Genomic DNA, 27,218 nt, shown 5'->3' on the forward strand with positions numbered 1-27,218 from the left:
TAAGTGCCACACTTAAAGGTATGGGAATTTCGTGGGCTCATATTTGGGCAGGAATGTGGACCGTCCCGTCTTTCCGACCCAAGCAAGCACCTGAGCAAGAGATTCACCCAGCCAGAGAAGGTTAACGCTGACGGGGTAAATCTTAAACGGATCTTAGCAAGCTTTTCTTCTCATAGGCTTGGAGATGTTTAAGTCATTTGCCTCGTTTAACAGAGATAGTAGAAGTTTAGTTGGAGGAGCAAAAGAAAAAAAAATTTGAATTTTTACCTTCAGGAGTGTTCCTTAATATTTTTAATTCGTTTTAATGCTGTCTATTGATATTAAAATATATTCATTATTTTCTCCCATTTTGCTGGAATCTGCAAGATGGATAAAATTCTATTCCCAGTCTCGTATAGATACTGAAATACAGTTCCCTGGGAGCATTCGCCGCTTTAGATGATAGCTGATTGCATCCTTGTCGTCCTGAATGTTTTCGCTTTCTTTAAGATATGATAAATTAGGGAACAAAAGGAACTCTTTTCCACAACAGAAGCACTTTTGGGAGGCTGAACATGTACCTCTGATTCAAGGCTGAGTTATTATAAGAAAAACAGAGAAGGAAGGAAGAAGGTTTTACTTTCCCACTGTTGAAGACATTTTGTCAGGACGAGAGACAGACACACAGAACGTGCACAGACTTGCACTGCTGTTCAGTGATGAATAGGGCAAGGGTTTCACCCATGTTGTCTTTAAAAGCATTGCCTGGAATACAAAATGACATGGTGTTTCTGGAACACCATTCTGTTTGAAAGGCCAGGAAAAGGTGATAGGTTTTTAATGCACATTTGGGTGTCTTCAAGCTCTCTTTCTATAACTAGAATGGAGATGTTCCTGAAATGCTGTCTACAGAGGGAAAAAGCAAACTGGTTAAAATTCCATTATGTTTTTCTTTGGCTGGCATTGTATAATTGAAGATGTCTTCAAAACAGAAACAGACTATTGCTTCGTGTGTGTGTGTGTGTGTGTGTGTGTGTGTGTGGCGGGGTTGGAGGAAAGCACACATCAGACTGCAGAGAAATAGAATCCCTGTAAGGAATACATCACTTTCACCAGCAAAGTTCCTGTGGCTCATGCTTCTTTCTAGTCCAGCTTTTTGTCTTTCTGCCACGCGAGCCATGTCCCTATATGGATCTGATTTTGTTTCTATCCTCAAAGCCCGTGCATTGCTTCTTTTTAGTCAAAAATTCAAATTTAGGCCTACGGTCTCCCCATCTCCCCTCCCTCCCTGATTGTCAGATCACTTTGCCCCAATAAGTCTCTTAAAAACAAAACCAAAAATTCTACGGGTCCTTGACACAAGTTTTCTCTTTTGTCTGGACTGTTCTACCCATTCTTTCACAGTGCTTTCCATCCTTCAAGGTACAGTTCAGCTCCTAGATCTTCCAACAGTAAACCTCCCCTAATTACCCTGCATGCAGTGAATACGGTCATGCACTCAGGGCCAGCTGCGTGGGTGTGTGACCTCCGCAGCCACACGGGGCTCCGTGCTCAGAAACGGCCTGCACCTGCTTGGAGGCTCGGCTGTGGCCATCTTGAAATTTGAACAAGGGGCTTAACAGTTTTGTTTTGTGCTGGGCCTGCAAATAACACACCTGGGCCTTCCTCCTGTCCTCCTAAAATTAACAGTTTCATGTCTCTGCTCTAACAGTTATTACCCACACTGCATTTTGAAGTTATATTGTGCATATCTACCCCCGTTAGAGAGGAAGCTCTAGGGACCATAGACCTCACATGTCAGGTTCCCACAAGCACCTGGAACAGCCATTTGCACAGAGGAAAGTCTTGAGGAGAAGAATACTGCTCAGAGTTCTTCAGGAAGGAAAAGAATAAAACCAACAGCTACTGAAGATAAACAGTAGAAAAACTAAAAAGTTTTACAAACTTAATATGCACCAATCACTGTATTTTGCACTGCACACACAGCAAATCTAACCTAATCCCCCAAACTTGAGGAACAGGTGCTATTATGACTTCATTTTCCAGGTAAGGGATGAAGGGCTTAGAGAGGGAAGGTGTCAGGGGTCACAGAGTAAGTGGCAGAACCAAGAATCAGAGTCAGGTCTGGCTCATCCCAAATTGATGAGTCTTCGCTCTTAACTTGTACAGAGAACTGTGACATTTTCTTTCTGTCTTTTTTTTTTTAAAGATTTTTTATTTACTTATTTGACAGAGAGAGACCCAGTGAGAGAGGGAACACAAGCAGGGGGAGTGGGAGAGGGAGAAGCAGGCTTCCCGCTGAGCAGGGAGCCCGATGCGGGGCTCGATCCCAGGACCCTGGGATCATGACCTGAGCTGAAGGCAGATGCTTAACCGACTGAGCCACCCAGGCATCCCAGAACTCTGACATTTTCAAGCAATAAAATACCTAACTATATTCTGACTGGAACGAAGGCCAAGGTAACAAAATTGGCCTCTGTCTAGTAGTCCCAGCCATGAGTTCTTAAAATCTGCCTATACACACCCAGACTTTTAAGGTGTCAAATTAGTTTCTAACAAAACATCATTTTTTAGGTTATATAAACATTTTGCTAGACCTGCCTGCAGCCCCCTGCCCATGTTTACCAAACATACTATCATTGTACTTTAAAGTTATTTTTTAGTCATAAAATTTTATATGTAGGGAGAGAAAGTGCTTCAGATTATGAAAGACAGATGATCTAGGGAGAAAGGACTATTATGGACTTAGCTGAGTGAGTGAATATGGTGGGAAGTCAAGCCCGTGCCAGCTCTCTGCCAGGGTCCTCGGACAGATCCATGAGGACGGTCATGGTCTTCCAATCCCTTCTAAGAACTCTAAAGCACACCAAATTCAGGAGACTGATGACCCAGGATTAGTATAAAAAGACATTATACTGAGTTACGTCCGCTAGCAGTTTTTTATTCATTTATTGTTAAAATTACATTTTGTATAATGAAGAAAGCAGACCTTCTGTTTTGCTGCTTGATCGAAATACATACCACGATGAGATGCATACAATGCTTTGGATAAGATATTTTAAGAATTTGCACTAAACACATCAGAATATTTCCAAACACAACATACATCTGCCATAGCCCTGAATACGTTCTATTTTCTTTAGCATAAGAGAGATTTTTCAGTAAAAACCTCATGGGGGTCTGTCTTGCATGTTTTTAAGCTAATTAAGTGTTCAGAAGCTGGAATCTTTTTACAACTGCTTTCACCTCAATTTTCTTTTGGGGGAAAGATTCAGCTTTTGCTGCTTCCTTCTGGAGGAACCATTATTACCACATCCTTGAGTTTCCTGGAGCTTTGAGTTGTTTTCAACATTATTTTAAAAATTCTTAAATGAATCACTTCTCCTCCTCCCGACCCCAAAAGAGCATAATAGGAAGATAGAAGAGGTTTGATTTTCTACTTGGACAAAAAGGTGTACCCAGCACAGCATATGTCCCCTTCTGCGACGTTGCTCTAAGCTTTCTAGATGCATATTTAATTTCAACCCCTGACAACCAAAGCTCCCTTTAGGTAACTCTAGGGATAAGCTAACCTAGTGTCTCATGTTCCCCTCTGGTCCCAGTTCGACACATCTTTAATCTTAATTTTGGAGACATAAAACCATGTATCCAATGACTGAGAATGCATAATGCTTATCAAGACATAATTCTTGTATTACATTAATGTTGATTTTGTTTGCAATAGAGAATTTATAAGCATCCAATCTCTTTCATACCCAAGTCTTGTGTGTGGTGGCTTATAATTTTTCTAATTGGGTAATCATTTTGGAGTTCAAAACTTTTTTGCTACAAAATGAAATTTAGTTGGACTTCCACTTGAGATTGTCAACTGGTTACAAAGCATCCAGTAGAAACTGTCAGATGAAGAACAACTGTTGTATATATTTTTATTAATGCCTAACCAGTTGTGATCCAATTTATATCTACAGTTTAAATGACAATAAGAAGTTCGTGTATGGTGATTATCATAACATAATAAAAAAAAAGAAAAAAGAACTAAAAATAAAATAAAATAAAATGTATAACCTTAAAAAAAAAAAAAAAGAAGTTCAGAGATCTATTTCCCAGCCAGACACTGGGTAACCACTCTGACGTCTTGCCAATGTAGTATTTGAATGAAATCCACTGCAGCAAATGAGAATAAAACTTGGGATGCTTTGACCCAAAAGTGAAAAGAATTTTTTTAAAACCAGAAAAAGTATGTTGGTACTCCATACCATTCAGAGAGAGAAGGAGACTTGTATTTTATTCAACACCTACCTAGCATTCTTCTAGGTGCTGGAGATGTTAATTAATTTAACATTTACAGAACAAAAGGGCAGAAATTCTTAGTTCTCTTTGCAGAGGGAGAAACTGAGGATAATATTAAGTTACTTGCCCAAGATAGGACAGTAAATCTGGTTTATCTAATTCCAAAATTTAAGTTCTTTTCATCATAAATGGCAAAAATCATTTAGATATTAAAATTGCTTCAGGTTTTTTAGCATCTTGATCTTTACTTTCATAAGCAAATGAGGCACGCAATAGTCTATAGATGTCAGATAATAGATATAAAAATATATAATAATAAGGGGTCTGTATTCATTTGCCTATAAATTCCTCAGTGGCAAAATTTGTAATAATAATCAGGACAGAATGAGTGCTGACTTCTTTTAGTTCTCCCTACAAAAATTCAGACAAGGATTTCTCTTTCACTTCTGCATGCTTCATCCATAGGTGATACTTACAGTGAAGTTATCAGCAGATCATACTGGGAATCAGTTTGTGCCACAAGGCGAAATAAATCGATCATATTAGAAGAAAGGTTAATAGTCACCTTCGCTAACCCCAGCTTTTGAACCAGGTTTATTATCACCCTTGAAATAGAACCTGCGCGATCAATTTCAAATATCAGACCATAACATACGCTCCACAGGGAACCCCCGAAAGAAAGCAGAGGAGGCAATAGCTCTATGGTTAGAAAAAACCACAATTTTGATCGTGCGTGGAAAACATCAAATTAAACCCGGTACTCGGTATTGACTCAGCATTCCAGCTTTCCCCAGCATTCAGGCTGAAGTTTAATCTTCTGCTAACTGCCTGGAGGGAGGGCTTTACTCCTGTGGAACCCTCGCTGGCAACATAGAATTGAACAGGTGCTGTCTTCAGGGGAAGCTTACAATTTGCTTCTTCAAATGTGCAAAATAATGCTTATAAGGAAGTGCCTCATAAACAGCTTATAATATGAAAAGAACCAAGAGGAATGAGGTTTACAAAATTCCTTCTTTTCTACTAACTGATAATCAGGTTCAATGGAAGTTTGCTTTGGAAGGATTTTTTTTTTTTTTCCCCTATGTTCCCATCTTGGTCTTCAGTCCTCTGTCAAGGATTTGTGCTCATCGGCTTCTTTATCCCTTTCATTCTGCACAGCTCTGTGTTAGTCACGCCCAGACCTGCGTGGTCTACACACTGTTTCTCCTATATCTCCTACATCCGAGCTGAGAGCATGACAGAGTGCTCTCCGCATGCTGGAGGCGTAGAAGGTAATGTTGAAAGGGTCACAGTGGTCAGAGTGGGTTGGAGAAGGCAGTCAACTTACCTACCACTGACAGACCCCAGGGGTACTCTGGAATTCCAGAAGATAATATTCATTGCACAGGTGCCGAGAAATAGCACATTCGGATACCCCAGGAGTAGGCCAGCAAATTTGGGGGTCATTATTTCACCATGTGGTTGGCGCTAAGCATTTATATTTTAGATGGATATGAGGATAATTCCGCAGGATGTGAGGACAGCAGACTTGTTGAATGAATGAATGAATGGGAAATCAATATGAATTCTATAGATGAATGCAGACTTTTACAGATAACACTGAGAGAGAATCTTCCAGCACTATGAAAGACAGCCTGACAACACATGAGCAACTAAGTGGAGCACTATATTCTAATTGGCTACTGTGTGCTCGGCACCATGCCAAAGACTTTACATTTAGGATTTATTTAAATACCAACAACATTCCTACCAAGTATCTCTGTTAGCCAAACTAGAAGATGATGATCCCTGGTGATCCTCATTCCCTGATATTTGTGTCTTTATGCAACCCATGTAACTAGTAGGATATAGAAATGATGGTGTGTGACTTCCCTGGCTAGATCATACAAGGCACGTGGCTTCTGTCGTGCCTGCTCTTGGATCACTCTTGGAGAGAAGCTGGCTGACATGCCATTAGGACACCCAGGCAGTTCTATAAAGAGGAACACATGTGGAGGAACTGAGGCTTCCTGTCAACAACCTGTGCAAACTCTCGCCTCCAGTCAAGCCTCCAGATGATGCAGCTCTACCCAATTTATTGACTGCAACCTCATGAGAGACCTTGACTACTAGACCGGGGTACTAGTACTCAGCTAAGCCACTCCCAGGTTCCTGACCCATAACATATATACAAAATAGTAATTTTTTTTATTGTTTTATTGTTCGTTGATTTAGCCACTAAATTTTGGGGTCATGTATTACACAGCAGTAGACAACTAATAAAGCTTTTATTAACCTCGTTTTACAGATGAAGAAATAAAATCCATGAGAACTAAAGTTACAAAATACTAAACTTCCCTTTATTGAGCACCTACCTGTGAAGGCTTGGACCATGGGCACTGACCAAAACATGACAGGGGAGCCAAGGAGGAGAGCAGCCAGGAGTGGCTGAAGAGGCAGTGTTCATCTGTTCATTCATTCAACAGGTGGTCCCTGAGCATCTACGAGGTGCCAGGGGCCATTGTAGGGTGTGAAGATGCAGCAGAGACCAACGCATACAGATTCCCTTCCTTCTCGGAGCTTATGTTCTAGTGATGGGTGACTGATGATAAAAACACACAAAAAGTGGTGCCTGGGTGGCTCAGTCATTAAGCATCTGCCTTCGGCTCAGGTCATGATCTCGGGGTCCTGGGATCGAGCCCCACATCGGGCTCCCTGCTCAGTGTGGGGTTTGCTTCTCCCTCTCCCTACCGCTCTCCCTGCTTGTGCTCGCTCCCTCTCCCTCTGTCTCTCTCTGTCAAATAAATAAAATCTTAAACACACACACACACACACACACAGGTATGCTATGAGATACAGTAGAAGTTGAAGGAGAAGCAGGTAGAGGGACGAGCAGGACCTTGGGACAGGCAGCATGCCCTTGCTTCCTTCCCACACGTGCATCCCTGTGACAAAGCCTTCAGCTGAGGCAGCTTCTGTGCCCCGTGTTGTCCTCAGACACGAAGCCTGGTCGGTGTGGATCTCTCTCTCGTTTGTACGTCATGGCTCCCATTTGCTTAGCATGTAGCCTGGCATGTGCTTAGTAAGTATTTATGGCGGTGACTTAAATTCTCGGAAGAATAAAATTTTTAGCGAAGTCAGCTGCCTAAGCAGTTAAATATTCTTCAGCTATTTTAACGTCCGCACGTTAAGACAGAGTGAATTCTGCCAGTGTAACTCCTTTTCCATTATCAAATAGAATAAAACTCATTGTGTAATAAATGTGATTTTCTTCTCAGTAGCCTGGCTCGACCTTAATTTGAGTCTGTGAGATTTTGCATTCTAAAACCAGTGTACTAAACATGCAGTGAAGATTCTAGGATCATCGTAGAATCAAAATACGAGATGTGGTTATAAGATAACAAAGCAGACATCCACGAGGCAAAGAAGGAATCAGTCTCACCAGACACACATGCATAAATACAGATTTCTTTGGTCTGCTTAGCTCTACTGAGGGTCTGTGGGAGCTACAAGGAGAGGACCTCCAACCCAGTATGGGGAAGACTAGAGGCTTAATGCTTCATGATCACGGCTACCCTGGGGGCACATGAGAGTCTTTTTTAAAACCTTATGCTCTCAAAAAAACAAATACTACCTTTATAAAAGGGAGAAATTAAGCACTATTTGTTGATCAAAAAGATTTATTACATTATAAAATATTAGTACTCAAGAAAACTTCAAATATCAAGAGGTTCAATCTCCCGGGCGCCTGGGTGGCTCAGTTGGTTAGGCGACTGCCTTCGGCTCAGGTCATGATCCTGGAGTCCCGGGATCGAGTCCCGCATCGGGCTCCCTGCTCGGCAGGGAGTCTGTTTCTCCCTCTGACCCTCCCCCCTCTCGTGCTCTCTGTCTCTCATTCTCTCTCTCTCAAATGAATGAATAAAATCTTTAAAAAAAAAAAAAAAAAAAAAAAAAGAGGTTCAATCTCCCATCCCCAAAGAAAATCCCAGAGAAATGAAATCACAAGCTAGTACTCATGCCAGATTTTATTTTATTGCTTTAAAGATATTACGTATTTATTAGAGACAGAGAGCAAAAGCATGAACATGGGGGAGGGGCAGAGGGAGAGGGGGAAGCAGACTCCCCACTGAGCAGGGAGCCCGACTCGGGGCTTGATCTGAGGACCGCGAGATCACAACCTGAGCCAAAGGCAGATGCTTAACCGACTAAGACACCAAGGTGCCCCTCTCATGCCCAGATTTTAGATGAACCCTTTTAAAGCTTCTTCTTTTTTTTTTTTTTTAGATTTTTTTTTTTTATTTGTTCATTTGAGACACAGAGATACAGAGAGAGAGAGAGAGGGAGAGAGCATGAGCAGGGGGAGAGGCAGAGGGAGAGGGAGAAGCAGGCTCCCCGCTGAGCAGGAAGCCCGATGCGGGGCTCGATCCCAGTACACTGGGATCATGACCTGAGCCGAAGGCAGACGCTTAACCATCTGAGCCATCCAGGCGCCCCAAAGCTTCTTCTTGTATACATTGTGTTTCTTTGAATAATTCAGATACTGTCACTTATTGACTCCTGGGAGCTGGTTGGTTAATTACCAGGGGACTGTCATTTAGATGCCACAGAGGACAGTATTCCATAGCAATTTAGAACTTGGTTCTAGAAGCTGATGATCCCATCTCAAACACTGAATCTATCATTTTCTGGGAAAAGTTAATTGGACGATTTGAAAAGAATTACTTAATCTCTCTAAATTTCAGTTTAGTCATCTGTAACACAGAGGTAGAAACAGTACAGATCTCATGGGGTTTTGTGAGGAGTAAAGGAAAGCTCATAGGCCAAGTGCTAGGATAGCTTCCGAGCACACAGAGAACCAGTTTTATTTGATAAACTATTATTTCTGTTGGTGTAATCAAGATTCTCAATATGGATAAGATGAAGAATATGGATGTTAACTAGACCTGTGATGACCACTTCACAATATATACAAAGATTGAGTCATTATGTCGTACAGCTGAAACAGATATATGTCAATTATATCTCAATAACATAATAATAATAGCTTCTCGATATTTTTAGAATGCCCTGAAGTCTAAGATATAAGATAAGGTGCTCCCCATGAATCAAAAGAGACTAGAAGCAGTTTAGTGCAATGGCCGGCACCTGGGGTTTATGATGGGGTAGGCAGGCAGAGACCGGACCAGGGAAGGAGGTTTCTTTGGCCGTAGCCTCTTTCCTAAGCCAATTCCAATAGTGGAAATAAAATAAATGTGCTTATTAAGCCAAATTCAGCATTAAAGCAGGTCCCTAAGCCCCCCTTTTCCTATGAGTCTGCCATTTCCAAGCTCCTTGTAAGTCGAAATTCTCACCACTTGTCCCCAGAAGGAAGATTGGGAAAAGTGACAGGGTGCCCCCGTGGTGATATTTTATAGTTCAAACCAGGTATTAGCTTGAGAGAGTTGTCTTCATGGGGAACAAAGACCCGGTTTCTGAGCTTAGGGGCAAGAAGGCATCAGTCTAGTTCTTAGAAAGAAAGGCAAGAAACCTTCACGTCCTGAAAAGTCCATCAGATCCCACGGCACAGAAGCTGACAGAAGTATGAGATTCTCAGAGTGAGAACCTACAATTGGGGCTGAACCAGGCTGCATGGTGTCTGCCTCCAGGGAAAGGTGGGTACTCACACTTTTCAAAGCGGGTATAACCATAACCTTCTTATCAGAATTAGGCATCACTGGGATTAAAATGGCTTCAGCCCAGGAAACAACATGGGAGTGGATTTAGCCACAGCAACTAAAAGCTCAACCCTTGGAAATCAGGATGATAAAGCTTTCCCTCCGTCAGACAGGACTGATGCAGAAACCTGATTAGGCATGTGGATGTGTGTCTGTAAGTGGGTTTGCGTGTGTGTGTGTGTAAATGTGATGGTACGCCTGTGCTTTTTGGAACAGACGTTGCTGACCAACCTCTCTTTAGAAAAAGTTGGAATAAGGCAAAAACTAGGGCAGTGAGGCAGAAGAGCTTATATTTACTCTTGTGCATGGAACATGTGACTTGTTTTATTGAGGGATATTTATCAGTATCACTATACATCTCTAATAAAAAGTGAGATTCCTTTGTATACCGTAGGTCACATATATGCTCAAATATGCATCATTTAGAGATCTTTGAATACGCCTACATGTAGGAGTAAAAATATTTGATCACTAAGCACTTACATTTGTAACTGTGTCACAGTGGGGTTTATCTGCTTGTGTTTGTGGCTGGCAGAACACTGGCCTCCAAAATATGACCCTGTCCTAATCCCTGCAAGCTTTGAATATGTTCAATTACATGGTAATGGGAATTAAGGTAGCAGATGACATCAAATTTGTTAATCTGCTGATCTTAAAATCGAATAACCTGGATTATGCAGGTGGGCCCATTGTAATCCCCAAGGTCCGTTAACTGCAGAGGAGGAAGGCAGGAGAGTCAGTGTCAGTGATAGGCTATGAGAAAGACACGATTGGCTGTCGCTGGCTTTGAAGATGGCAGGGAACTAGGAGCCAAGGAATAAGGACAGTTTCTAGAAACTGAAAAAAGCAAGGAAACGTTCTCTCCCCTCCTGGAGCCTCCAGAAAAGAATGAAATCCTCCCGACACCTTGACTTGAGCTCAGAGAGATCCAATTCAGACTTTGGACCTCTAGACGTGTAAGATATCAAATTCATATTGTTTCAACTACTAAATTTGTGGTGATGGTTTGCAGCAGCAATAGCAAACCAACATAGTGACGTGTATTTTTAAATTTTATGAAAACACAAACGACTTCCAAAAGTGAAACATTCAGGCGATGCTCCAGGATGCAGTCTGAGAAGCTCCATCTGGAAGTCAGAGCCCAGGAACAGTGCTTTTGACTCCGTCCAACACCGTCATAAATAATAGTTATGTTACCTCCTGTGTACTCTTTGACGCCTTGCAAAGCTGCACACCATACCATATATTTCCTGAACAGCAACATTTAGAGCAATCGTTTCCGTTTAAATGCTACTTTCTACAACCATTTGTTTCTTTTTTTCTTCCTTTAATGCATTTTAATTAAAGGTAAGGAGAGAATAAAAAAACTGATGGGAGTACTACGGCAGCTGGAACGTGTGTGTGAGATACTGCAGTCTGAAGCCTGATGCTCAGTTTGAAGGTAGGAAAACAGTGATTATAGATGCGTTTCTAAATGAAATTCTACACAAATCCTAGCTTTGAACATGAAACCTTAGGGAAGTCGAAAAAGACACTGGTTCTTTGTGAATACACACTGTTTTTTTTTTCTTGATGTTTAATTCTGATGATGGTAGTCTCCGGCAGAAGTGCGCATTCAACAGAGAGCCCTCTTATTTAGCACCATTAAAAAAAATGCACCAAGAATTGTTGGGTAAATGCTTGCAGGTATTAAAAACAGTGCCAATTTGGAACAGAATATTTGGATGCACAGAATTACTCGCCCTCGCCTAAAAGTTGCAAAATCAAATAGTCGATGTGAGAAGTTATACAAAGGATGGTCCGCTTAATACTGGCTTCCTTCGGGGACTCTCCGCTGTATTTAGACCAGCTGGAATGTGCCTAAGGAAAGCCAACTCATTTTAACATGAGCATAAGCAAAACAAGCCTACCTCAAAAACATTCCACTGTAAAGGGTCTGAGTCACCCTCCACTTCACGTAGACGTTGCTGTCTTTTAGTTATCATGAGTGATCATAATGCCTGTGGAACACATTTCTAGTAAAATGTAGAAGTCAACAACAGCAAAACCAGAATACATGATGTCTTGTTGCCTACATCATTAGGCTAATACAAATCACTGTTTGTGCGAATTGCAGTACTGCGGGTGTATTCGCATTCATTATTAATAGTAATAATTTTCTTGCCATATCACTGATGGCTAGCCTTGTATTTTAAAATACAGTAAGTCCCATTGCTCCCCATCTTCCTCATAAACAATTCTACTACTTCCTGATGTCCCACTCCTCTTTCTATTGTAAATTCTACTTAAGCCTTTCAATATCTTTATGAAAATTAATACCTTACTGAATAGAGTTCAGGGAGGTATTTTTAATTTACATAATAAATATGTACACATACAAAGCTGAAGCAAACATACCCACTTCATTAAATTATTTAACAGTCAAAGGGGAAATAATCAACTCTTAATACTTAATGTTAAGAGTTAAACTATTTAGAGAGAGACTTGAATTTAATCTTGTTCCACTCCACTCCTATCTAGTCATATGGTCTAGGACAAGTTACATATTATATTTGAACCTCAGTTTTTTTTCTTGGTCAGATGGCCAAAATCATCATGTAGGTTTGTTGTCTTACATATGTTCCTCTAAACTAAATACGGTGTATTGCCACCTCACGTTGTCCTATCCCTGACCCTCCTCTTCTTTCCCACCAGAACCCTGATTTGTTCCAGGTACTTTGATCTGAGGGTAAGTGGACCAAACGGCCATTCAAGAGGTAGACATGACCTCCACCGGGCAATGAGATTTAAGAGGAGGTTTCTAGGGCCTCCCTACAAGGACGGAAGGAGACATGGAGACTCATTTTTCACGTTGTCAGCCAGCTTCCTGCCTTTGCACACAACTGCATGAGAACATGGTGCTTTAGGATTGCTCCCCCATCTAGTGACGGAGAAGGCAAGGTCAGGAGAGATCCCAGCAACTGCCTACTTCCAGAATTACTGTTTGGTGGGAAGAAACCCCTCTTGTTTCAGGACTATTGGTAGGGTATTCCAGTATTTTCAGCTGAACTCCGCATCTAGTCGGGATTCAGAGATTGTTAATGCACCATGAATTGTTAATTTTACTTTAATGATGTATGTCGCAAGAGGTATTGATAATATGTTTTGATAAGTTCCCAGATGGGACAGAGAATTCCAGTTGAGATAATCATGGGAGACTTCATGGCAGAGAGATCAGTCCCACTGGACTCTGATGGGTATTCATTCTTTGAGCATGGAAAGGTTGGAAAGGGCATGTGACAGAATTCCATTCTGAGGCAACAAATCTTTGCCCATGGGTGACAGTAATGATTCGAGGTTCAGCGTAAGTAGGAGGAGATCAAATGAGACATGTGAATATCTGGAGCTTCTCACTCAAGACTGCAGGCTTGCCTTCTCTTCCAAAGCTCTTCCAAGCATATTATCATTGGGTTACCTAGGACTTAGACCAAGTGAAGCATAGGTTTAGTCTAACTGGTTTAGTAGTTTTAATATATGTAATTTTGCTTCTGCCTAAATTTTCCTGTTTCATTATTTTTAAAGAAAAAAAAATACATATATATTGGTCAGGGTTTATTTTTTTGTCCAGCAAAGTATTATGATTTGTTAACCACAGCTAGTTGAACAACAACAATTCTTAGGGTTTGTGCTACTTGATTTCAACATCACCACTCTGCAACACATGGTGTAGATCTAAGAAAGGACAAAGGGGCAGGGAAGGAATGAAGTGTGCACGGTCCCATCTCTGATTATTCCGCAGCATAGGCTGCGCATGGCTGCTCGCTATGCATCATGCCGCAGGCCCTGGCGGAGAGCATGCTCCATGGCTGATCCAGAATACTTGGGGCCCGGATGAGCGTCTCCCGACACCCAGTTGTAGGCTAGCCTAAAACTGCCTGGGACACACTTAGCTTCTCTCAGAAACAAAAGACATAGCAAAGAATCTTCAGGCCCAGGAACAGAGCTAGGAAGTATGAGATCACAGTAGCTACCGATTCCCTTATATTCATTGGCTGGGCTGGAACAAAACCAGAAATAGAAAAGGTGGGATTTGCTCACTGTCACCTAGTATCTCATCATCATGTCATCTATTTTGGAGCATTTCAACTCTTCTTCAACCTTTTCTGAAGTCTTTATCTTTTTGGGTTTTTCCAATTGACACTTGTAGAATTTTTCTATTTTTTTGTGGAAGTCTATTTTTGAAAGACCCATCTTTGATTACTTTGCATAAGCAGAAATAAAAATATTGAAAAGAAATTACAGAGTACCTAAGAATAGACAAGGACTGTGACAGTTATTAAATATTCTTATGTTAGGTAGTATTATGATTTTGTTAGGTGGTGTTATGAGCTAATAATTTTGCAAATTGGTAATTCGCTCAGAGTAACATGCTAGTAAGAGGTGAAGTTAGGATATAACTTAGCCCTGCCCTTATATCATGCAATCTACTATAGCTCATACTTACCACATTGGGTGGGGGATAGAGAAAACAAAAACAGAGAAAGAAAGAAAAAAAAAGGGCTACAGTTTAAATTCAATCAAATTTCTGATTTTTAACAGAGGGAGTCCAAACTGATCAAGTACAGAGGAATTACTTGATTGTTATCAAAATAATTGATCGTTTTGTTTTGTTTTTCTTAAGGCTATGCATTGTAAACACTCAGTGATAGGGAAATTAGTGACACACTGATATGAAAACAGCAAATGTACCCTATCTAATATATTTAACATTAAATAGAAAACACAATTCTTGGTTGCAGGTCTACCATGAACCAGGTGCATCGTTACACATGAGGGTAAAGATACGGTGCTTGCCTTTACTTGAATATATTATGTCCCTGCGTTGTGAAGTATAATTGTTCACAGTAGTTTGAAACAGGTGAAATACGTATTAATTTAAGACCAGAAAAAAATATATCAGGGATCAATTCTTACTTTGTAACACTGACAATTAAGGCATGAGATAACTAATGACTTCAGAAGAATAATCAATGCTTAGGTTAAAAGAGTTTTGAAATAAAGGCTATTTTAGGCTTTAAAAATTACTGTTGTTTAAATTTTTAAAAATTAAATGTGACATTTAAAAACAGTGCTATTTTCCTTCTAGTTTTTGGATTATTTGAATGGCCCATTAACCAAAAATAAGTCTTAATTGATTTCAAATATTTGTCATAATTTTAAGAGCATTGAGTAAAATGGAGGTCATCAATTTTTAATAGCTTAGCTTCCAGGGTGCAGTGTGCACTTCAATTATATTCACCCATGATTTACTACGTAAGTTTGATGAACTTAAGTGCATGGTAAGTTCTTTCTTGTTAATATAAATGGAACAAATCAGTGTTAGAAATAGAAGGGGAAATAAAGTAGAGGTAGCAACACAAATATTCTAGATTATCTGGGCTGTTTTTCAATGCTTTGTTTCTTCTCTTAATTAGGTTATATCTCCTGTATATAATTGAGTTAAAATGGTTGTACCTGAATAATTAAATTTCCCCCAAACATGTTTCTTTGGAAAAATCTAAATGTTACAGTGTAACATATATAGCCAAAAGGTGGTATGAAAGTTTTTTATTTATTTTTTTAATTTAAATTCAATTAGCCAACATATAGTACATCATTAGTTTCAGATGTAGGGTTCAGTAATTCACCAGATGCATATAACACCCAGTGCTCATCACATCACGTGCCCTCCTTATGCCCATCACCCAATTACCCCATCCAGTATGAAATTCTTTTAAAGGAAGTAGAATTGTATGCTTTTAGTCCCCGCCCTCATCCCGTCAGATTTATTTGTTACAATATAAAAATTGAATATGAGATTACGCTCATTTTTTTTACACTGTGTTTTTTCTACTTCTGGAGGATGAGATCATCTAATTTTTATTTTGTTTTATTTTTTTTTGCACTCCCTGAATATTTCAAACACCAAAATATACACATTATTTATAATCAGAAAACAAAGCTGTTTTATTTTTAAAATAATCATTTTATTACTGAAACCTTATCAGAGTGAGGGAGAATCCTTACCATTTTTAATGCTGTAGACACATTATTCATTAGGGATGACTTGTTAGAAAAATGAAGTGCATGGTCCTCTAGGGTTAACTACAGTATCGTGCTGAGTGGGTTAGCTCATAGACCCTGACATGGAAGGACTGAAGTTGAGATCCCAGCTCAGTTGTTTGTTATCTGTTTTACCTGGAGTGAAACAGATAATGTCTTTTCTCCTCTGCTTCCTCTTCTGTAAAGGGTTGTAAAAATAAATAGTAGCTACCTTATAGAGTTGGTGTGTGCATTCGACATGTTAATCTGCACAAAGCCCTTAGAACAATAGCTGACACACATAACTGCCTCACTGGGCATTTACAAAGATTAAATGCGATCATCATTCATATTATGAGCCATAGTAGAATATGAAACATTGTAGAAGAAATAAGTTAAAAAAAGGAAAGTACAGAAACATTAAAAACAACCGCAAATATCCACTGGTATTCCCTCAGGCTCTTTTCTCTGTGGGATTACACTGCTCCAGATAAGAGGGAAATTGAGCCTTTTGCCTATAGAGAGAGGTGAATGATGCCAGCAGATCCGTGAGCACTGGACACAGATAATTTAGGGAAAAGAAAATACAAATGGCCAATTAACAATGAAACGTTTCCAACCTTACTAATAATCAAGGAATTGCAAATTAAGTATAAGCTGTGGTTCACTCATCAAATTAGCAGAGATTATCAAATAAAGGTGAAAGCCCGAGGCTTCCAGGGTCAGAAGCACATTTTTACACACTGCAGATGGAAATGGAAATTAGTCAAACCTTTTGAAAGCAACTTAGTTATATACAGAGAAAACATGTAAATGCTCATGACCTTTGAGTTACTAACTCTCCTTTTGGGGAGTTATGCTAAGGAAATAAAGAGACATTCACGGCAGAAGTATTTATAACACTAAAATTTTGAAATAACCCAAGTTTCCAACAAGAGGAGATTAGTTTAATAAATTAGAGCACAACACGTTATGATGGATATTATAAAAAATGACAGTGATACTCATAAGCAGTTTCTAATGACTGACATTTGACAGGATCTACTATTGATTAGTGCTGATTAGGTTCCCTTCAGGTGCAGGGAAGTCCATGGGCAGTACTCCCAGTCTTATGTTTCCTTATCACTCATATTGCCCCTTGCATGGCTGGTAAATCTGGTGTGGAAAACTGGACAAGATCTGCTATAACCATCTTCCCTTTGGGAATCTAGCTGCTTGCAGGGAGCTTATGAACTCTGCTTCTCCCAGCAACAAAACCTTTCTCCAGAGCCACATACTTTCCACCCACATGAGAAAGCCTGCTCCATCTACTGCTGCCCAAGAAAGGGTTCTACCTCTCCTTACTTCTGAGATTCAGTTAAAAAGTTTATTTGAGATCACACTAAGCCAATTACTGAAGCTTACCTTTTATTAATAAAAGTGGTATATTCATTTCCCATCTCCTTGCTCTGTTTTATATCTCTTTTTCAAAAACTGGATGGGAAAGAAGAGTGTTCTATTCTAGAGGACTCTCCAGACAGGTCGACATTTGAAACTGCCCATTAATAAAAGCTACATAACAATTTCCTCCAAAATGTGGAAGTGATTTTAAATCAATAAACATTTTCTAACTCACAGTTTGTGTGGATCAGAAATCTAGGCATGGCTTAGCTGAGTGCCACTACCTCAAGGTCTGTCACATTTGGGCCAGGGCTCTGGTCTCATCCGGTGGCTTGAACAGGGAGAATTCCTTTCCAAGCCCATTCATGTTGTCAGAATTCAGTTTCTTTCTGGCTTTTAGTCCCCTGAAGGTTGGAGGTCTCCCTCAGCTCCTTGCCATGTGAGCCTTCTCATAGGAGAGCTGACAACATGGCAGCTGGCTTCCCTCACAGTGAGTAAGGGAGCAAGAGATGGTGAGCAAGGCAGAAGCCACAGTGTCTTTGTAACCAATTCTCAGAAGTGGCATCCCTATTAGTTTTGCCATATTCTGTTCTCTAGCAGCGAATCACTAGGTCCAGTCCACACCCAAAGGGATGAGGTCACACAAGGGTATGAACGCTAGGATGCTGGGATCTCTGGGGAGAATTTAGAGGCCATACATCCCCCAAACTAACATTTACCACAAGGCATACGCATAGATGATCACGTTTAATCTTTGTAAATGCCCAATGAAGCAGTTATGTGATTCTCCTATTTTTAAAATCAGGAACCTGAGGCTCAAAGATGGTAAGCATCTGGGTTAAGAGCTCACAAGACAGTAAGTGGTTGATCAGGTATCAGAACTGTGGCTGTCTGCTCTCAGATTGTGTCCATTTAACTGCTGGGAAAATATCAAGGGAATAGTGAATTGCAGATATGTGAACACATTTTAGGACCATAGTTATGTTCAAAAAAATACATAGAAAAAGGTGGAAGAAAATATGTTAAAACATTAAAAACATTTAAATCTTTGTGTGAAAGGATTATGGACGGATACCTTTTTCTATTTCTTTATATGTTCATATTTATTTTTCCAAATACACTGACCTTTCATTTGTCTTATATGGGAAGAAGCCATGAACGAAACAGAAGAGATCTCTGTTCTCATGGAGCATATACTAGCTCACTAAGGGTGTGGCAGAGGGAGGGGTCCACCCTGAATGCAGACAATAAAGGGGAGACTGTGGAGAACTAAAAGGAAATAACAAACCTACCAAATGTCAGTCATCTTTTAAATATCACTCCATTTTATTTTATCTTTCTAAAGATTTTATTTATTTGACAGAGAGAGAGAGCACAGCAGGGGGAGCAGCAAGCAGAGGGAGAGGGAGAAGCAGACGCCCCACAGAGCGAGGAGCCTGATGCGGGGCTCGATCCTGGGACCCTGGGATCATGACCTGAGCTGAAGGCAGATGCTTAACCAACTGAGCCACCCAAGTGCCCCAAATATCACTCAATTTTAAACAATGTCAGTGGTAAAATACTCTTTGCTCCCACCATCCCCTCCCTTTCACTCTGGTTAGTCTGGAGACATAGAAAATGAACAGACCCATGCACACACACATACACACTATTTTTATATGTACATAAATATATATAAATAAAAGTATTATTTATTAACATATATAAATAAAATTATGTCAGATAATGCTAAATTCTATAAAAAATAAAGCAGACTCTAGGAGATGGTGCATGATAGGAAGGGGTACTTTTTAACTGCAGCAATGATGTATAAACAGAGACCTGAATAAATTGAAGAAGCATGTGTTGTTTCTATAATCAGAGAAACACAGACAAAACTTAGAGCCTGGGCATCCCTTTGGAGCCTATGATCCATGAATATTTTACCATTCTTTCCTTTCTATATCCAGTTTTTTAATCATTCAGTTAATCCAATTTTATTGTCTACTCTGTGGCAAGCCCTCTGCTAGGCACTGGGAATTTAAGAGTGAGAAAAATAGACGAAGTGTCTTCTGCTATTAGTTTTCGAACAGAATGGGCAACACAGTGTTAATCGGCAGAGGACTGAGATACATAACTGTGAACTGTGACAGGTACTAGGAGGAAAATATATGAGCTGCTTCCCTTGTAGAGAAGAAAACATCCACGGGAGTCAATGAGCAGTCTGCCACAGAGGTTACTGAAATTGCAGTCACAAATGACAGCCATTTATGAAAGATTATATAACAAAAAGAGAATCGGGTTAAGGAAAGCACCTTGATGAATTCCAAAAAATTAACGGTTAAGTACAGAGAATGAGCTGCAAGGTTCACTGAGGGGAGCAGCTAGAGAGGTAGAAGGAAAATCAAGTGGACATCAAGGGAAGAAAGCTTGTCCAGATGAAGGGGGAGGCGGGGCAAGAGTGTTGAATGACGTGAAAGGTCAGGTGGGTAAGGACTGAAAAATACTTCAGTATTTAGTGACCCAGGTATTAGTAAGCCAAGGAAGTGCCTTTGCAAATTGGAGAGGACTGACAAATTAAAGGATGAAAAGGAAACAGAGACCACAAGTGTAAGTAAATTTTAAAAGATATTTGGCTATAAAGAAAAAAAATGTAATACGTCGGTAGCTGAAAAAATAAAGCCAAGAAAAGGTTTTCCTTTTTTAAATATGGGAAAGACTATGATTATCGACATATAATGATTGTGATTTTATAGACAGAAAGGAGGAAGGCTGACAGTGGGGCTTATCTGAGGAGGAGGTTGGGCAAAGAACCCACGTAAGTCAGGAAAAGAATGAGTCTCCTTTAAGGACCTGTTGAAAGTCCCATTCCTGTGGCTCTACTCTCTCTTTCAAGCAAACAAAGGGAATCTTTAAAATATTTAAGAATGTAGATGCTTAGAATTTGGGAGCCATGAAGTGCAAACATCATGCCCAAAGATATTTTCATTACTCATCTCACTTTTTAAAGTACTTTTGTATGAATTCATTATTTCGATCCCCACGACAACCTGATGAGGCTGTCAGGACACATGCCAATCAATTCATGTGACTTATCTATGGCAACCCAGTGTCAATCTTGCTATTTATAAAGTATCAAGAGTCCCAGATCTCTTGACTGTCATGCTAGTGCAATTTTAAAAAACTGTGCCACATCCGCCTAGTCTTCTAAATCCATTAAGTACAGTCACAAAGTTCATAGCTTGAAAATTGAAGTTGAAGACAATGAAGGCAACACCAAAGAGAAGGTTTGGCTCCTTCACATCTTGAGATCCAGTTAAAGGTTTTCTTTACTCTTATCGGAAGGAAACCATTCAAACACCATATACACAGAATGCTCATGAAACACACACAGCCTGTCCTCCACATGATGTGCAGCATGCTGTCAGGAATTGTCTGCTGTTGTACTTTTTCAAAGGTTTGTCTTCTTAGCACAGTTCACATGAACCAACCCTGGGGACAGAAGCTCCTGGAAAGCCAAGTCTCTCAGGCACTGAAAAACGTCTGAGCCCCTCTGTGCTTCTTGTTTAATAAGATGAGCAACAATGAATGGAGACTGCCTTTGCAGTTTGATGATATTTGGATATTTTTTCACTGGATTTGTGTGTATGTGGGAACATTCCAAAAAAAAAAAAAAAAAAAAAAGCTAAGCAATACGGAGGTAAGTAATAATCTGGGTAAAAGTAAATATCTTAAAATTAAATACCTTACTGAATACCTACTATTTCCTATTTGTAAGAGGTTAAGAGCATTTCAACCTAAACCCAGTGTTTTATTATTATTCCATTTCTAAAGCTTGATCGAGAACACAGCATTAATCCAATTATCCAACAAACACCTTGGCTGGTCCATATATGTAGAACCGGATGGAGTTCCTTGGAGGCACAGATGTAAATCATAACTAACTTTTTGGAGCCAGGCTACAGCTTTTTCCAACATGTGATGAGGGTCCTAGAAAAATACTGATGTTTCCAGCTCATCATTTTGCTCTAAGACACATTCAGGGATATAATCAGTTCTTGCCCATCCTCTTCTTCAGCCATGCTGAATGTGCCATGCTCTCTTTTAACTACTGGCATTTATAAATCCTGTTTCTGCTCCTTGGAATACTCTTCAGCTCTGCTCTTACCTCCAAACCCCATATTCACCCCCCTTAGTCAGGTTAATTTCAATTCACCCTCGGTCTTTCTCTGTATTGTTTCCTCTGACCACTTCTCCCAACTCCATCTGCATGAAGAGTCATGACACTCTCTGTCTTTGTACCACCCCTCAGCCACGTGCCAAAGAACTAGAAGCTTCTTGAGGACAAAGTTATGCCTTGGTCACTGTTGAATATCCAGAGCCTAGCACAGTGCCAGATACATTTACCATTTGAATCCAGGACTGTTGTTGGGCCTTTGGCCATTGTTTGCTCCTTCTTACACTAATTCCATTTCTTTTAAGATAAACTAACAGTATCTACTTTGCAAGGTACTCTAAAAATTAATGTTCATTGAGCACCAATTTATCATCATTTCATTTGGAAATTATTTTACTTTAGACCAGTGGTTCTCAACCAAGACAGGAGCCATTTGCCAATTCCTGAAGACATTTTTGATTGTCATAACTGGGGGCTACTTGGCATCTAGTGGGTGAAGGCCCAGGATACTGCTAACCATCCTACAATGCACAAAACAACCGGCCACAACAAAAAAAATGATCTGACCCAAAATGTTAATAGCGTGGAGATTGAAGAACTCTGCTTTAAGAGTATTCTCAGCCTTTTCTATGTGAGCCCATCATTTCTTCACTGTAACTCAGCCGCTCTTTATGGTATGCACTGTCCTTTTCTCATACTGCGACTATATGACTCGCTAGGGTAACAGGTCAAGTGTGGTTGGCAATGGGATTCAATGCATAAGAATAATCCTTTCAGAACTTTGAACTAAGACTGTAGAATCAGACATTTATTATAGATGGAGTAATTACCAAACATGAATATTCTAAAATAACCCCATTCAAAGTGTTCTGAAAATTTAGTGAAATAAATTGATTATCTGTAAGGGTTACGCTAATTCTTTTCAGTTACCTTGGATTGTGTAGAAGACAGAGAAACAGCAGAAGTAATGAGATGCAGTTTATTCCTTCTTTCTCTGCGGGTTGTAGGGCTGGGATTTACTTCAGAATGCAGCTGCTGTGCTAAATTTTCCAAACAAGTATGAGGCTTTTTGCTCAAACTTCTCAAAGCACTTGAAAAATATATTTTGTTTGACTTCAAGTCATTTAAGGAGTTTGGCAAAACCTCATGCACTTGAGGAAAGGTCATCCTATAGTAGATATGTTTAAATCATGCCTTAACAAGATTTGGCTCCTAATCATCTTGTAGTGATTTTACAGTTATTTTCAATTTTTTTTTTCTGCTCAATTCTATAAATTGTATAGAAATTCTTTTTTTGCAGAAGGCAACATTCTACCTACGAGGGCTGGTTATTCCCCTTCAGTTTCCTCCTCAGTACTCATGTAATGTTTTCTTTCCTCCTTGATTGTTTCTTCTTCTACAACTAAATATCTTATAAGGGAATGCCTGGTAGTTTAAACCAGGTTGAGGGTTTACCTGATGCCCAACCTACCGGTGGTTTGGTTAATTCCCCCAGATAACTCTACTGTCTGAGTGTACAGATTATAATTAATCTCATTTAAGTGACTGGTCATATTAGTCAAAACAGCAGCTTTATTAGCCAGTGCATACAGAGGAATAAATGAAATACAAATCTTAAAATCTGGATTCAGTGTCTTATTTTCACACTCATGATTAATTGCTTCTAGATATAAATAATGGGGAAAAGGGAGAAAACCACGATAAGGGAGAGTTTGGCTGTAATGGAAAGCCTATGTAAGGCTCAGCTTCAGCAACTCCTCTTTGTGTGTGAAATAACCGGTTCTTCCCATCTCTCTTCTTTGCCTCCCATGGTATTCGTTTTTTTCCTAAGACTGGCTTACTCCATGAGAGCAAAAATGCTACAGTTCCAGACTTTGATCAGAACATTACACAGACTAGAAGAGAAAATATTTCTTTTGGTGGATCTAAAAGAATGTGAAAGTTTCATTTCCTGAAGTCACTGCAAAACTTTCTATGTGTCTCATTGGCTCTTAAACATGTCCTATGCCCTTTTCTACAACAATATCTGACCAGGGCAATGCCAAAACTGATGGCCTTAGGCCCAGATCATGGAATCCATTTTAAGAACAGGAGGATGGCATTACCCTGACTGGTTTGAGCAGTCAGTTTTTACCCCTAGGAGTGGGGGTGTACATCTTTATCCATGTCCTATTACAGCTGTCTATTTTGTGTATCTATCTAACCAGGATATGAATTCTTTTTTTTTTTTTTTAAGATTTTATTTATTTATTCATGAGAGACAGAGAGTGGGAGAGGGGCAGAGGGAGAAGCAGGCTCCCAAGGAGCAGGGAGCCCGATGCGGGACTCGATCCCAGGACCCTGAGATCATGACCCGAGCCGAAGGCAGACGCTTAACGACTGAGCCACCCAGGTGCCCCAGGATGTGAATTCTTAAGATCAGGGCCTCTGACTTATTTTTTTCCCTCTTTCCAGATCACAGTACATTTCCTTTCACATCATAGCCACTCAAAATATTTGTTCAACATGAACAAAATAGCAGCTTTCCAATATAAGCTGCTACTAAGCTTGTTCCTTTCCATCAGTTCTGATATCACTCACTTAGCACCTGCTTTATGGTGGTCCCTGGGAATAAACAGGTGAACAATGATCCAGTCCCTGCTTTTCAGGAATGTGTAATCTTATAAGAGAGACAAAGACAAGTATATAAACAATTTCAAAAAAAATGCAGCAACACTATGGCCGATTTCACAGATGAGTCACGTGCTAGACGTTTTTTGGAGATGAGGAGGCATCCCAGAGGAAGTCACGTCTAAGTGGACATCTGGCACACTTGTGGAAGTTCTCAATGAGAAGAGGGAAGAGGGGAGGGGCAGGAAGAAGAATGGTTCACTGTGGAGAGGGCTAGGATAAGACCTGTTATGATGTCTCCAATTTATTTTACAAAACACCAATGGATACAGGGTGATTTCACCTGTGTTCCATGGGAGTGGCCTGGAATACACATCTCTGCATCCCTCCATTATACTCTCTTTCTTTTCCTTAGGACCAAGCCAATCTTTCTGAAAGACACCTCTCCACCCACTGTGTCTCCTGTGGTCACGCCAGATCCAGACAGCTGGGGTTGAGATCCAGGGTCCATTGCTCTAAATCAGGACCACACACCTCTGGGGTATTCAGCTAGCGTGTAATAAGGAAGACAATTCTGCAGAAGCAGCTACTACAAGCGTTTCAGCTTTATTATCTTGCATCAACACCAAAAGGGCTTGTTACTTAGCATAAAATTAACCTTAGAAATGAGTTTTCCATGGGTAAAATTAGAGGTTTGTAGGTTAACATAATGGATGTTAGAAATAGGCTCGCATTGGTGAGCAGTGGTGTTCAGAACATGCGGATTGGCAAAAAAAACATTTTGGAGACGTTCCCATCCTCGTAAGAACACAGTGAAAATATGACGCCATCCATATGACCTGATCCTTTAGGGATGGTGCCTGAGGCCTGACCTATTAATGATTCTGTGTCCGATTATTATTTAAGCAGATGCCAACTATAATATGGGCTGGATCTTAGCTGTAACATGTGGTTTCTTTGCCTCCGGTGACCCTCTCCTGAGAGGTAGGATCTCAGCAGGCACGTTGGGATTCTGGGACTGCACACTAGCTGACATGAGGCAGAGTGAGGTTGTTTTCAGCCTGTCTTCTCACTCACCGATCTCTGTCTATTGGCAATTATTATTATTAATCAGAGTAATAATAATTTAAAAAAAAAACCCAACATATTTTGTGAACCTGTTGACTTAGAACATCTTCGAGGAGCCCGAAGTCAAGGAAGAACAGGTCTAATCAGATACACTAGCAGTTCAGATAAAAGAGCACACAACTATGAGTGGGGAGAAACTGAGTCTGGCATGGCACGAAAGCCAAGGATGTGAGGCACCTGGCCCAGAATGTCAACTGCTGCAAAGTCTGGTAACAGAAAGACTGAAACGTGTGTGTTAGATTTTGGCATGTGAGGATCTCTGATGACCTGAATGAGTGAGGGCAGCGAGGTAACTAGAAATAATAGTTCACAGTAGGTAACTAATACTTGCTGTTGTCTGTGTGTGTGCCCCTGGTCTAAGTGCTTTGGCTGCATCAACTCCCTGACCAAGAGAAGTAGGACTACATTCCCTACTTTTCAGAGGAAGAAACGGAGGCACAGAAGGGATGAGTCACTTGTATAAGGCCACAGAGATAGAAGCAACAGACCCTGGATCTCAACCCCAGCTGTCTGGTTCCAGAGCCACGGCAGGAGGGGCTGTGGATGGAGAGGTGTCCTTTAGAAAGGCTGGCTTGGTCCTAAGGAAAAGAAAGAGTATAATGAAAGGACACAGGGGCACCTGGGTGGCTCAGTCGGTTAAGCGTCTGCCCTTGGCTCAGGTATGATCCCAGGACGCTGGGACCCAGCCCCACTTTAGGCTCCCTGCTCAGTGGGGAGTCTGCTTCTTCCTCTCCCTCTGCCTCTCCCCACCCCTGCTGGTGCTCTCTCTCTCTTTCACTCTCAAATAAATAAAATAAAATCTTCAAAAAAAAAAAAAGGGTACAGAGAGCCAAGGGACACTTCATCCTCTAATTAGAGAAATTTGGGAATGCTTATCAGTGAATGAAGAGTAACTAGTACATATACAGAAAGAAAAGAGTTGAACATAAGTTTCAAAAGGGCATAAGGTGAACTCCAGGTGAGGAGAGTGAAGGAGGGACTGAAATAAGAGGTTTGAGGAGAATAAAGCTTTGAAAATTAAGTCTCAAGCAGAAGATGGATAATGAAACTACAAAGGATTTTCTGGTAGATGTGGGGTCCCAGGTGAATTTAGACAATATACTAGAAAGGCCTGACCTTTAGTGAGTGTTATTGATATTTTATTTTTGGTTGAAAGAATGAATGGAAGTAACGTACTGTATGTCGTTTACTTATTTCCAACTTCCTTGACGGAACCGAGTTGATTCAGGTAGATGAGATGTATTGACACAAATCCAGATGGGCTGTGCCTGAGAAAGTGATCACATTGGGAAAACCTTCACTACCCTCTGAGTTCTCGGCAGAATGACTGCACCAACAGGTTTCTGAATCCAGTCCTCTGCTGTGATTTTTCCACTCAGGGGCTCAGTCACATGAAACTGCCTGTTAAATTTATTTTTTCTTAACTTGCCCTTCAGCGTGATTTTTCCTCTTGGGAGAAATAAAACAAAATGGTAATAAATGAATACAAAGTATCACGTGCAAGTTATCAATGATAAAACCTGAAAAGGGGGGCTTTAATTGGTTCCCTTAATTCAGTTTCTGAACTTTGAGAAATAAGTTTAAACCAGCCACCAAATTGGCTACCAAGATTTTACCTCCCTCCCTGGATCTATGACATTCTAGATCTGTGGCACTAATTCAGTGTCCTGGGTTATTACGACCCTTTCGATCTATCTCCATCTCCAGATTCATGGCCCTAACTCAGCATCCTGTTATTGCAACACCCCCTAAAGGGCCCCCTTCCTCTGGCCTACCTCCCCTCCCTTGTACCCTTGACACTGCTTCCAAATTCAGCTTTCCAAAGCAGAGAACCAATCATGTGATTCTCTCTTGGTGGCACTTCATTCTTAGAATATAGTCCACCTATCTCTGAGAGGCATCGAAGCTCTTCAGTCTGACCC

This window comes from Leptonychotes weddellii, chromosome 2 (genome assembly GCF_054177405.1).
Source record: "Leptonychotes weddellii isolate Sample4059 chromosome 2, ASM5417740v2, whole genome shotgun sequence".
Lineage (NCBI taxonomy): Eukaryota > Metazoa > Chordata > Mammalia > Carnivora > Phocidae > Leptonychotes > Leptonychotes weddellii.